We start from the raw sequence: 12,109 nt of genomic DNA, 5'->3' as shown, positions 1-12,109 counted from the left end.
AATTCCACCAAATGTATAAATTATTAGCATTAGCATATGATGCAAGAAAGCAAGCTTATACAGCACAGCCAAAAAAAATCTCCCATTTCACCCCTCCGTTCGTTCGAAATCCCTGTCCAGTCCAGCCTTAAATTTATTTAGGCTATCAACTTCCACAACAAAGTACGAAAATCTGTTCCACTAACCAACTACCCACTGGCTAAAGGCAAACTTCCGCACATCTATCCTACATCTGTCTTTCCTCAATTTGAATTTATGCGCTCTCAGGTGATTATTCTGAGCAAGAGTAAGAATCCCATCAGCATAGAGCATGCTCAAACCATTCAAGGCTTTATACATGTCAATCAGATCATCTCGCAGGTGCCTAGTCTCCAGACACTGTAATTTGCAAAACTTAAGCCATTCTTCGTAAGAGCAACCCTTTGTTCCATTCACTAATCTTGTTGCCCTTCTCTTTACTCTTTCCAACAACTCTACATCCTTCTTAAGATGAGGCCTCCAGACCTGTATACAGTACTGAAGGTGTGGCCTGACCATTGCCTAATAAGGAAATAATCACCTTATCATTGCTAGAAAAATTCCTCTATATCATTGACAAGACACCATGAGCTACACTTGCAGACCGCCTGCACAATTACTCCCAGGTCCTTTTCGTTCTCTACGACTGTCAGTATAGATACGTTACCACAGAGTTGATACGTTACTCTGGGGTTACTGCTTCCCATATGTAGTACTTTACATTTGTCAATGTTAAACTTCATTAGACACCTCTCAGCCCATCTGTTCAACTTTTCTAGATCCTGTTGCAGCAGCGTACTGTCATTAACAACCCTGCCAACCTTCGTATCTTCTGCATTAAGCTTGATATACCATCATCAATATCATTTATAAATACAGAAAACAACAATGGACCCAACACTGAACCCTGAGGTACTCTACTAATAACATTAGTTCACGATGAGCAGTGACCATTGATTACCACTCTGCCTTCTCCCACTCAACCATCCCTTTATCCATAGCAGCAATTTGCCTCCAACGCCACACTGCTTCAATTTGTTCAGCAGTCTTCCATGTGCAACAGTATCAATAGCCTTTCCAAGATCCAAATATATGATATCAAATTTTATTTTGGGGTTACTGTTCCCCAGGTGTAATGCACTTTGCTGGATTAACGCATAGCTGCCATTTTTCTGACCATCCCTGAAGTCTATCTTGGTCACTCTAAAGAAGCTCTGTTTGGCAGTGATCAAGAAGTACTCTACCAATCTTTACTTCAACTCCAAATTTAGACATTACGCTCTCTATCCCTTCAGCGATGTGATTTCATTTAACGTTCTCCGAGGATAAGTATTAGGACTTATCCTCGGGGAACCCCCTTCTTACATCAACCCAATCTAAGGAATAACCATTTATCCAACCCTCTGCCTCCTGCCGTGAAGTCAATCTCAATAAGAATTTTTTTTTTTTTTTGAGATTCCAACGTGTTACAGCTTATAAAGTAACCGCTCATGTGAGACTAAGTGAAATGCTTTACTGAAATCCAAATAAACAATGTCGAAACTACTCCCTAGTTCCAGATCATGAGTGACCCTGTCGAAATAGCTAACCATATTTGTTAAATATGATTTTCCTTTAACAAAACCATGCTGAATATCCTTCATTCCATTTATATCTAAATGAACCTGAATTCCATCCTTGATCATTGCCTCCATGATTTTCCCTGCTATTGACGTTAGACGTTATTGACGTTAGAGTCAATTGACGTTATTGAATTAATATTGACGTTAGAGTAGGAGACCGGCGGAATTACTTAGCAAGTACAGGTCACTGTTGAAAAAAAGCCGTGAATTAGGGTTGAATTTGAAAGTGTCTGCAATTCTGCCCAGACACGATAGGAGGGAGTATATGATGAGAGCCTTGTCGATCAATTCGGCCCTGGAGGGATTGTGCAAGGCTCAAGGGGTAGAATTTTTTTCAGCCTGGACTGTACTTGTTAACAGGAGAGATTGCTTCTACAGGGATGGGATACACTTAAATAGAAAGGGTGCAAGAATTTTTGCTGATGCTGTCGAGGCAGTGTTAGGTGGGTCGGGAAACTGCTAGTTGGGGGGGGATACAAGGACTAATAGATTAACAGTAGCCACTGGCAGAGGTGGAAGTGATTCTTGCACTGCTTCTATTGAAATGAGCAGAAGCCTGAAAAACAAGCTGTAGGATATTTCAGAGACTGCTGGGAGTCATTGCGGTACAAGTAAACACATGGGTTGTGTTAGGGTAGCTAAGAATAGAAACAGGTGCATGTATACCTGCGTGTACACCAATGCTAGGAGTTTGGTAAATTAATTTGATGAATTTGAGGTATTGCTCAAAACATCCAAGGCAGATATTGTTGGGATATCAGAGACGTGGTGTCACACAGATATAAGTAATGCGGAACTGGAATTTGGGGAATACAATGTGTATAGAAAGGATAGACAGGACAGGAGGGGAGGAGGGGTTATGCTATTAATTAAGAAACACATAAAGTCCAAGGAAGTGAAGCCAGTCGACATCGATGGACAGGGCAGTGTCGAGTCAGTTTGGTGTGACATAAGCATAGGGAAATCAAAATTGAGAGTAGGAGTGTGCTATAGGCCTAATGACTCTGATGAGTATAATAAGGAACTGTACAAGGAAATAGAGTGGTCCAGTAAATCAGAGAGTCTTATAATGGGGGATTTTAATTTCCCAGATATTGAATGAAATTTGTGGGTTGGTCACTCGCACACTAGCAAGGCTTTTGTGGATTTATTGGATGATTGTTTTCTACATCAGCATGTTCGTGAGGCAACAAGAGGGAGCAATACTCTTGATCTGATTATCAGTAGTGATTCTTCATGCATTAAGAATCTGCAGGTAAATGAACCACTAGGTGGCAGTGATCACAGTGTGTTGAAGTGGGATTTACTCAAGGAGGTAACTACCATCAGAGGTAAAGGGAAGGGTTTTTGTTTTCGTAAAGGCGACTATGATGGTCTGAGACAGTATTTAAATTCTATACAGTGGGACCAACTGATGATGTTACCAACAGCAAACTTAAAATGGGAGGCATTCAAGGAACTAATCTTGGAGGCTACCAGGCTTTACATACCAACTAAGAAATATTGTTCAAGGTTTAGGCCTAAATGGTTGTCAGATGAACTAATGAGACATGTGGCAGAGAAGAAAAATGCATGGGATACATACAAATTAATGGGTGACATGGAAGCCTATGATAGATATAAGTTGGTCTGTAACCAAGTCACAAAGGAGATTAGGCAGGCAAATGCAGACTACGAAAAATCCTTGGCAAAGGATGCAAAGAAAAACAGAAAAGAGTTCTTTACATATTTAAACTCAAGAAGGAAAGGGATGAATCAGATTGGTCCACTGGATATTGATGGTTCAACAGTTGAGGATCCTGCTCAGGTGGCTAACAATTTAAACGAGTATTTTGCATCTACATTCACGCATGAGGAGTTATTCAAGAAGGAGAATGATGTAGGTAAAGTAAACATTGGCAGTGAGCTGGATGATTTTGTAATAACTGAGAGGAAAGTGGAGGAGAGATTGTTGAGGATAAACATAAAAAAGGCACCTGGGGTGGATGGGATCTATCCAGTTATATTAAAGGAGGCAGCAAAGGAAGTAAGCAAGCCCCTAGCCATAATTATGAGAGCTTCTTTGGACCCAGGGGAGGTACCCATAGACTGGAGATGTGCAAATGTAACCCCAATTCACAAAGGAGGATCAAAGGCTGACACAAGTAATTATAGACCTGTTAGTTTAACTTCTGTTCCAGGTAAATTAATGGAGGCACTGGTTAAAGAAGCACTGCAGGATCATCTAGACAAGAATTCAGTTATAGTTCAGACGCAGCATGGTTTTGTTAAGGGCAGGTCTTGCCTGTCCAATTTGATTGGATACTATGATGTAGTCACAAAAGAACTGGATGCAGGGAATAACTTTGATATTATATATTTGGATCTTAGAAAGGCTTTTGATACTGTTGCACATGGAAGACTGCTGCACAAATTGGAGCAGTGTGGCATTGGAGGCAAATTGCCGCTATGGATAAGGGGATGGTTGAGTGGCAGAAGACAGAGAGTGGTAATCAATGGACACTGCTCAACGTGGACTAATGTTATTAGTGGAGTTCCTCAGGGTTCAGTGTTGGGTCCGTTGTTGTTTTCGGTGTTTATGAATGATATTGATGATGGGATATCAAGTTTAATGTCCAAGTTTGCAGATGATACAAAGGTTGGCAGGGTTGTTAAGGACACTACTGACGCTATGCTGCTGCAACAGGATCTGGAAAGGTTGAACAGATGGGCTGAGAGGTGGCAAATGAAGTTTAACATTGACAAATGTAAAGTACTACATATGGGAAACAGTAACCCCAGAGCAACGTATCAACTCTGCGGTACTACACTGACAGTGGTGGAGAATGAAAAGGACCTGGGGGTAATTGTGCAGGCAGATATGAAGTTCTCTGAGCAGTGCAGACGAGCTGCAAGAGTAGCTCATGGTGTCTTGTCAATGATAAAGAGGAATTTTTCTAGCAGGGATAAGGAGGTGATTATTCCCTTGTATAAGGCAATGGTTAGGCCACATCTTGAGTACTGTATACAGGTCTGGAGGCCTCATTTCAGGAAGGATGTGGAGCTGCTGGAACGGGTACAGAGAAAGGCAACAAGATTAGTGAATGGAACAAAGGGTTGCTCTTACGAAGAAAGGCTTAAGTTTTGCAAATTACAGAGTCTGGAGACTAGGCACCGGAGAGGTGATCTGATAGAGGTGTATAAGGCTTTGAATGGTTTGAGCATACTCAATGCCAATGGGATTCTTCATCTTGCTCAGAATAATGAGCTCAGAGGGCATAAATTCAAATTGAGGAAGGACGGATGTCGGATAGATGTGCGGAAATTTGCCTTTGGCCAGCGGCTGGTTGGTTGGTGGAACGGACTTCCATCACTTGTTGTTGAAGTTGATAGCCTAAACAAATTTAAAGCTCAACTGGACAGGTATTTCGAACGAACGAAGGGGTGAAATGGGAGTGGTGTGTGTGTTTTTTTTTTTTTTTTGGCTGATGCTGAATAAGCTTGCTTTCTTGCATCATATGCCTCTACTAATGCTAATGTTACAGACTGATCGGTCGGTAATTTTCCACTTCTCTTAGAACTGCCCTCATGTATTGGAGATATATTGGCACTTTTCCAATCCAACGGAATGACTCCCGAATCCAGTGATGCGCTCATAATTAGCCTTAATGGTTCAATGCACTCACTTGCCGCCTCCCTTAAGATTATAGGGTATGTGCCATCAACCTCTCGAAAGTTTTAATCCGTGAAATTTCAATATCGTTAATTACATGTTTTGCTATATCACTCTCATAATTTCTCTTTGACATACAGGATTTTTCTTCTATAAATATACTGCTCAGTTCATCTGCAACATCACCTGGGGTATCTAATACTGTCTCGTATCCATGACATAAGGTCCGATCTGGTTTGTCATTTTCTTCTTTTCATTCATTCATGCCAGCCTAACCTTTTCTGCGGCACTATTAGAGATCACTTTGTAGCTATTATAGATTTCAGTACTTTTTATAGCTCTAACTTTTTAATGCCGTTGTTTTCTGCTGAAGTTATCTGGCAGCTTCATTATCCATTTTAGAATCTTCCTCGTAGAGTATTTTTTAATGGCATGTACGCATTCAAGGCTTATTATTATCATCCATATGGTGCAAGGAAGCCTTAGGCTTATGCTGTACCAGTCAAAAGAAAAAATTCATGAGATACCCTGAGAGAGAAAAATTACCAAGAAAGAGAAGAATGATGATATCCAGTTCAGGACCCTGGGTGTGCCAAGCCCATACTCACCAGATGAGGTGAGCCCCTGAGGATAATGTTTTAAAGGTATACCATAATTCAATTGTATTCGCTGTCTGTGGGATATCTACCCAGTTAACAGAGGCCATGTATCACCTTAACGCATCGTAATTTCCTCTTCTGAAATTATAACCATTCCTTTGCTTTTAACTACCTCTCTTTTCATCGTCTACCGTAGAATTCCGTGATCAATTCCTGCTACTTGTTCCTGTACTATCAGCCCTATTATGTCATCTGATTCATGGGTAAGGTCTAGAGTATTCTTTTCTCTAGTACTTTCCCTGACATGTTGATACAAAGAGACTTATCTAGTTGATTTAAAAATTGACCCCACCCCCATGTGGAGTTTCCTTTCCATTTGCTCCACTCAATTAGCGGCAAATTAAAATCATCCATAATAAGACATTCACGCTTACTTGCCCATTCCATCTGCATGTAGAGGCTCTCATCATAATCTTCACAATCACCTGGCTTGTAGATTGCTCCTACTCATTATACCTTTGCTTCCAACTATCTCACACCATACAGCTTCTATAGTATACGAAACGTCTGAATCCGGGAAAGCTTTCGCGCACTCAGGCTGCTTTTGATAAGAAGCATGACATATACCACCCTTCTATCTGCCCTATCCTTCCTAAATAAACTGTACATACCGTACTGAAATTAATCTCTTATTTCCGGGTGGCACCACGTTTCCGTAAGCCCTATTATGTCATCCTAACCAGCAGTTAGAATCCATTCTATTGACGACACGTCTGCAATTACTGTATAAATAATTAAGACTCAGTTTTCTTCTTTGGAAATTACCTTGGCAAACTCCTTAAAGTTATTTAAACTTGCTTCCCTGGCATTAGTTACCTGCTTATTTGAAACGTTTCTATCCTAAGAAACGCTTGCTAATATGTTCTGTTGGGGGTAACAAACAAGAACTCTTGAGGTGTTTGCAAGCGATAATTTGACCAATAATATCAGATAAACATGTATCTGATAATATTGATTCCTATATTACCCTTGTAGCAGTTTCTCTGAACCTTTAAGGAATCCTTAATACTGGCAAAAACCCTTGTACCACCTTTGTTTAAAGGAATCCCGTCTCTACAAAACAGAGTCCTTCTACCTATTAGTGTGGGCCAGGCTGATAAAAATTTCCCCCCAAAAGCCTTGCATAGTCCACGTCTTCAGTTAATCTACCTTTAGCATATAATCTCTCCTATCGTGTCTGGCCAAAATTGTAAACACAGTCAATTTGATCTAACTCGCGACATTTCTTTCACAGCATGGCCCTATATTTGTCTAATAAATCGTATATGCTTAATATCATTAGTCCCCACATGAATAATAATATTCTCTTTACCCTCTTTAAAATCTGGCAATCTGTTGGTGATATCATTAATTGTTGCTCCCGCCAGACACCCTATCGTTATTACAAAAAATATTTCCCTGACACTGGAGTCTCCTAATAGAACTAACTCCTTTTGAATCAGAGTAGTTTTTCCATTGGAGAAATTAATTCTTTTCTAACTATAATCACCAGTGGTCATTGCGGGATGTTTAACACCAACTAGGCTATGAAGTGTCAGTAAACTATATATTCTATGATGGATTTTCCCGATTGGGTTGTAGAATTGAAATTACAAGAATTAACGAAACAATTACTTCCTAAGAGTAGGAGACCGGCAGAATTACTTAACAAGTACAGGTCACTGTGGAACAAAAGCCGAGAATTAGGGTTGAATTTGAAAGTGTCTGCAATTCTGCCCAGACACGATAGGAGGGAGTATATGATGAGAGCCTTGTCGATCAATTCGGCCCTGAAAAGATTGTGCAAGGCTCAAGGGGTAGAATTTTTTTCAGCCTGGACTGTACTTGTTAACAGGAGAGATTGCTTCTACAGGGATGGGATACACTTAAATAGAAAGGGTGCAAGAATATTTGCTGATGCTATCGAGGCAGTGTTAGGTGGGTCGGAAAACTGCTAGCTTGGGGGGAGACAAAGACCAATAGATTGACAGTAGCCACTGGCAGAGGTGAAAGAGATTCTTGCACTGCTTCTATTAGAATGAGCAGAAGCCTGAAAAACAAGATGCATGGTATTTCAGAGACTGCTGGGAGCCATTGCGGTACAAGTAAACACATGGGTTGTGTTAGGGTAGCTAAGAATAGAAACAGGTGCAGGTATACTTGCGTGTACACCAATGCTAGGTGTTTAGTAAATAAATTTGATGAATTTGAGGTATTGCTCAAAACATCAAAGGCAGATATTGTTGGGATATCAGAGACGTGGTGTCACACAGATATAAGGGATGCAGAACTGGAATTTGGGGAGTACAACGTCTACAGAAAGGATAGACAGGATAGGAAGGGGGGAGGGGTTATTCTATTAGTTAAGAAACACATAAAAACCAAGGAAGTGAAGCCAGTCGACATCGCTGGACAGTGCAGTGTGGAGTCAGTTTGGTGTGACATAAACATTGGGAGATCAAAATTGAGAGTAGGAGTGTGCTATAGGCCTAATGACTCTGATGAGTATAATAAGGAACTGTACAGGGAAATAGAGTGGGCCAGTAAATCAGAGTGTCTTATAATGGGGGATTTTAATTTCCCAGATATTGACTGGAATTTGGGGGCTGGTTACTCACACACTAGCAGGGCTTTTGTGGATTTATTGGATGATTGTTTTCTACATCAGCATGTTCGGGAGGCAACTAGAGGGAGTAATACTCTTGATTTGATTATCAGCAGTGATTCTTCATGCATTAAGAATCTGCAGATAAATGAACCACTAGGTGGCAGTGATCACAGTGTGCTGAAGTGGGATTTATTGAAAGAGGTAACTACCATTAGGGGTAAAGGGAAGGGTTATTGCTTCCGTAAAGGCGACTACGATGGACTGAGACAGTATTTAAATTCTATATAGTGGGACCAACTGATGATGTTACCAACAGCAAATTCAAAATGGGAAGCATTCAGAGAACTTATCTTGGAAGCTACTAGGCTTTACATACCAACTACGAAATATTGTTCAAGGTTTAGGCCAAAATGGATGTCAGATGAACTAATGAGGCATATGGCAGAGAAGAAAAATGCATGGGATACATACAAATTAACACATGACACAGAAGCCTATGATAGATACAAGTTGATATGCAACCAAGTTACAAAGGAGGTTAGGCAGGCGAAGGCAGATTACGAGAAATCCTTGGCAAGGAATGCAAAGAAAAACAGCAAAGAGTTCTTTACTTATGTAAACTCTAGAAGGAAGGGGGTGAATCAGATTGGTCCACTTGATATTGATGGGTCAACTGTTGATGATCCTGCTCAGGTAGCTAACAAACTAAATGAATATTTTGCATCGACATTCACACATGAGGAGTTATTCAGCGAGGGGAATGCCAGAGGTGTATTCAACTCTAGCAGTAAGCTACAGAATCTTGAAATAACTGGGAGTAAAGTGGAGGAGAAACTGTTGAAGATAAACACAAGAAAGGCACCCGGGGTGGATGGGATCTATCCAGTTATATTAAAGGAGGCAGCAAAGGAAGTAAGCAAACCCTTAGCCATAATTATGAGAGCTTCCTTGGACTCAGGGGAGGTACCCATAGACTGGAAATGTGCAAATGTGACCCCAATTCACAAAGGAGGATCAAAGGCTGACACAAGTAATTATAGACCTGTGAGCTTAACTTCTGTTCCAGGAAAATTAATGGAGGCACTGGTTAAAGAAGCACTGCAGGATCATTTAGACAAGACTTCAGTTATAGCTCAGACACAGCATGGTTTTGTTAAGGGGAAGTCTTGCCTGACCAACTTGATTGGATACTATGATGCAGTCACAAAATAACTGGATGCAGGGAATAACTTTGATATTATATACTTGGATCTTAGAAAGGCTTTTGATACTGTTGCACATGGAAGACTGCTACACAAATTGGAGCAGTGTGACATTGGAGGCAAATTGCTGCTATGGATAAAGGGGTGGTTGAGGGGGATAAGACAGAGTGGTAATCAATGGACACTGCTCATCGTGGACTAATGTTATTAGTGGAGTCCCTCAGGGCTCAGTGTTGGGTCCATTATTGTTTTCTGTATTTATAAATGATATTGATGATGGTATATCAAGCTTAATGTCCAAGTTTGCAGATGATACAAAGGTTGGCAAGGACACTACTGACACTATGCTGCTGCAACAGGATCTGGAAAGGTTGAGCAGATGGGCTGAGAGGTGGCAAATGAAGTTTAACATTGATAAATGTAAAGTACTACACATGGGAAACAGCAACCCCAGAGCAACGTATCAACTCTGTGGTACTACACTGACAGTGGTAGAGAATGAAAGGGACTTGGGGGTGATTGTGCAGGCAGATATGAAGTTCTGTGAGCAGTGCAGACGGGCTGCAAGAGTAGCTCATGGAGTACATTGTCAATGATATACAGGAATTTTTCCAGCAGGGATAAGGAGGTGATTATTCCATTGTATAAGGCAATGGTCAGGCCACACCTAGAGTACTGTATACAGGTCTGGAGGCCTCATTTCGAGAAGGATGTAGAGCTGCTGGAACGAGTACAGAGAAGGCAACAAGATTAGTGAATGGAACAAAGGGGTGCTCTTACGAAGAAAGGCTTAAGTTTTGCAAATTACAGTGTCTGGAGACTAGGCACCAGCGAGGTGATCTGATAGAGGTGTATAAAGCCTTGAATGGTTTAAGCATGCTCAATGCTGATGGGATTCTTCCTGTAGCTCAGAAAAATCACCTGAGAGAGCATAAATTCAAATTGAGGAAAGACAGATGTAGGATAGACGTGCGGAAATTTGCCTTTAGCCAGCGGGTGGTTGGTAGGTGGAACAGACTTCCATCCCTTGTGGTGGAGGTTGATATCCTAAATAAGTTTAAGGCTCAGCTGGACAGGTATTTTGAACGAACAGAGGGGTGAAATGGAAGTGGGGTTTTTTTTTTTTTGGCTGATGCTGCATAAGCTTGCTTTCTTGCATCAAATGCCTCTACTAATGCTAAGTTATGATTTTTCTACTTAAATTTTTATTCACATAACGCGTTTAGTATAAACAATTTATATTCACAATACATTTATATAAATGAAATTGTATACAGGATTACTGTTCGGTTGTCTATTTATTTAATATTTACTGCTGCTCTTAAGTTGTTAAATTCCTATTCTAGCCTAGTAAGTTTCTTAAACAGTGGTGAGCACCAAAATCAGTTTTTTTTCTAAAACCCTACTATTAAAATTATTTCTTGCGAAATTTTAGTTGCTTCTTTGTAATATTTGTTTTTGTACTTACAAGGGAAAAATGGCAGCATAATGAAATATACAAAGTATTTCTAAAATAGATGTGTAAAACATTTATTCAATACTTTCTCCTTTACAAAGTATACAACGCCGAAGAATTATATAAAAACAAAGATAAAATTTGTAACCTAAGGTCTTCTAATTCATCTTTCAGATAGAAATAGTTGTTTAATGGAGATGGCTATTTCATATTTTCAAGAAACTTCTTCAGATTGTTTCCATAATGGTTTCTGACAGAAGAACAGCCAGTCTGAACCAAGGGAAGCTGAAGTGATGATGAGATCTGATCCAAAAGCCATTTCTTCATCCGTGTATCTTTAATTTAATCAAGAAGAGACTCATTATTCAGCCACATCTGTTTTTGTAGGTCAATCCCAGCAGACACGAGCACCTTAACCGAATCTGTTCTGGTGGCCACCATTTTCACCACCACTTTGCCAGATAGAGTTGTGAAGCTGAATACAGCTCATCCTTTTCAGAACCTAGTGTTTAAGATCCATTCCAGCATCAAGTCTATAATTGCTTATTCGTTCATCGATAGACCTGATTGTAAAATCAAGGGCGGTCACATTATCCTATCCTCACCTAAATGATTCACCTACGAAAATCATAAAAAAAAAAAAAATTTTGTTATATTACAATTCACTATTTTCAGTTATTAGTGTTAATAAATAACTTAATTCCCCAGTGCTTAATAGAAAATTGTTTAGTAGTTTGGAAAAATTTATAATCAGAAAGAATAAGATCAAAGTATCATTACCAAACTTAAATTAGCACCTGCTTTTATCAAATATGACACCGAATCTGGGTTAGGTGAGACAGAGGATGTTTAATGAAATATTTGGCCAAAGATTCTGATTTGTTTGAGCAAACTAATAGAAGTGCTCTTCTGT

This window comes from Mastigoproctus giganteus, chromosome 11, assembly GCF_048544385.1.
Source record: "Mastigoproctus giganteus isolate SK-2022 chromosome 11, ASM4854438v1, whole genome shotgun sequence".
NCBI lineage: Eukaryota > Metazoa > Arthropoda > Arachnida > Uropygi > Thelyphonidae > Mastigoproctus > Mastigoproctus giganteus.
Note: the sequence above shows the minus strand (reverse complement) of the source record.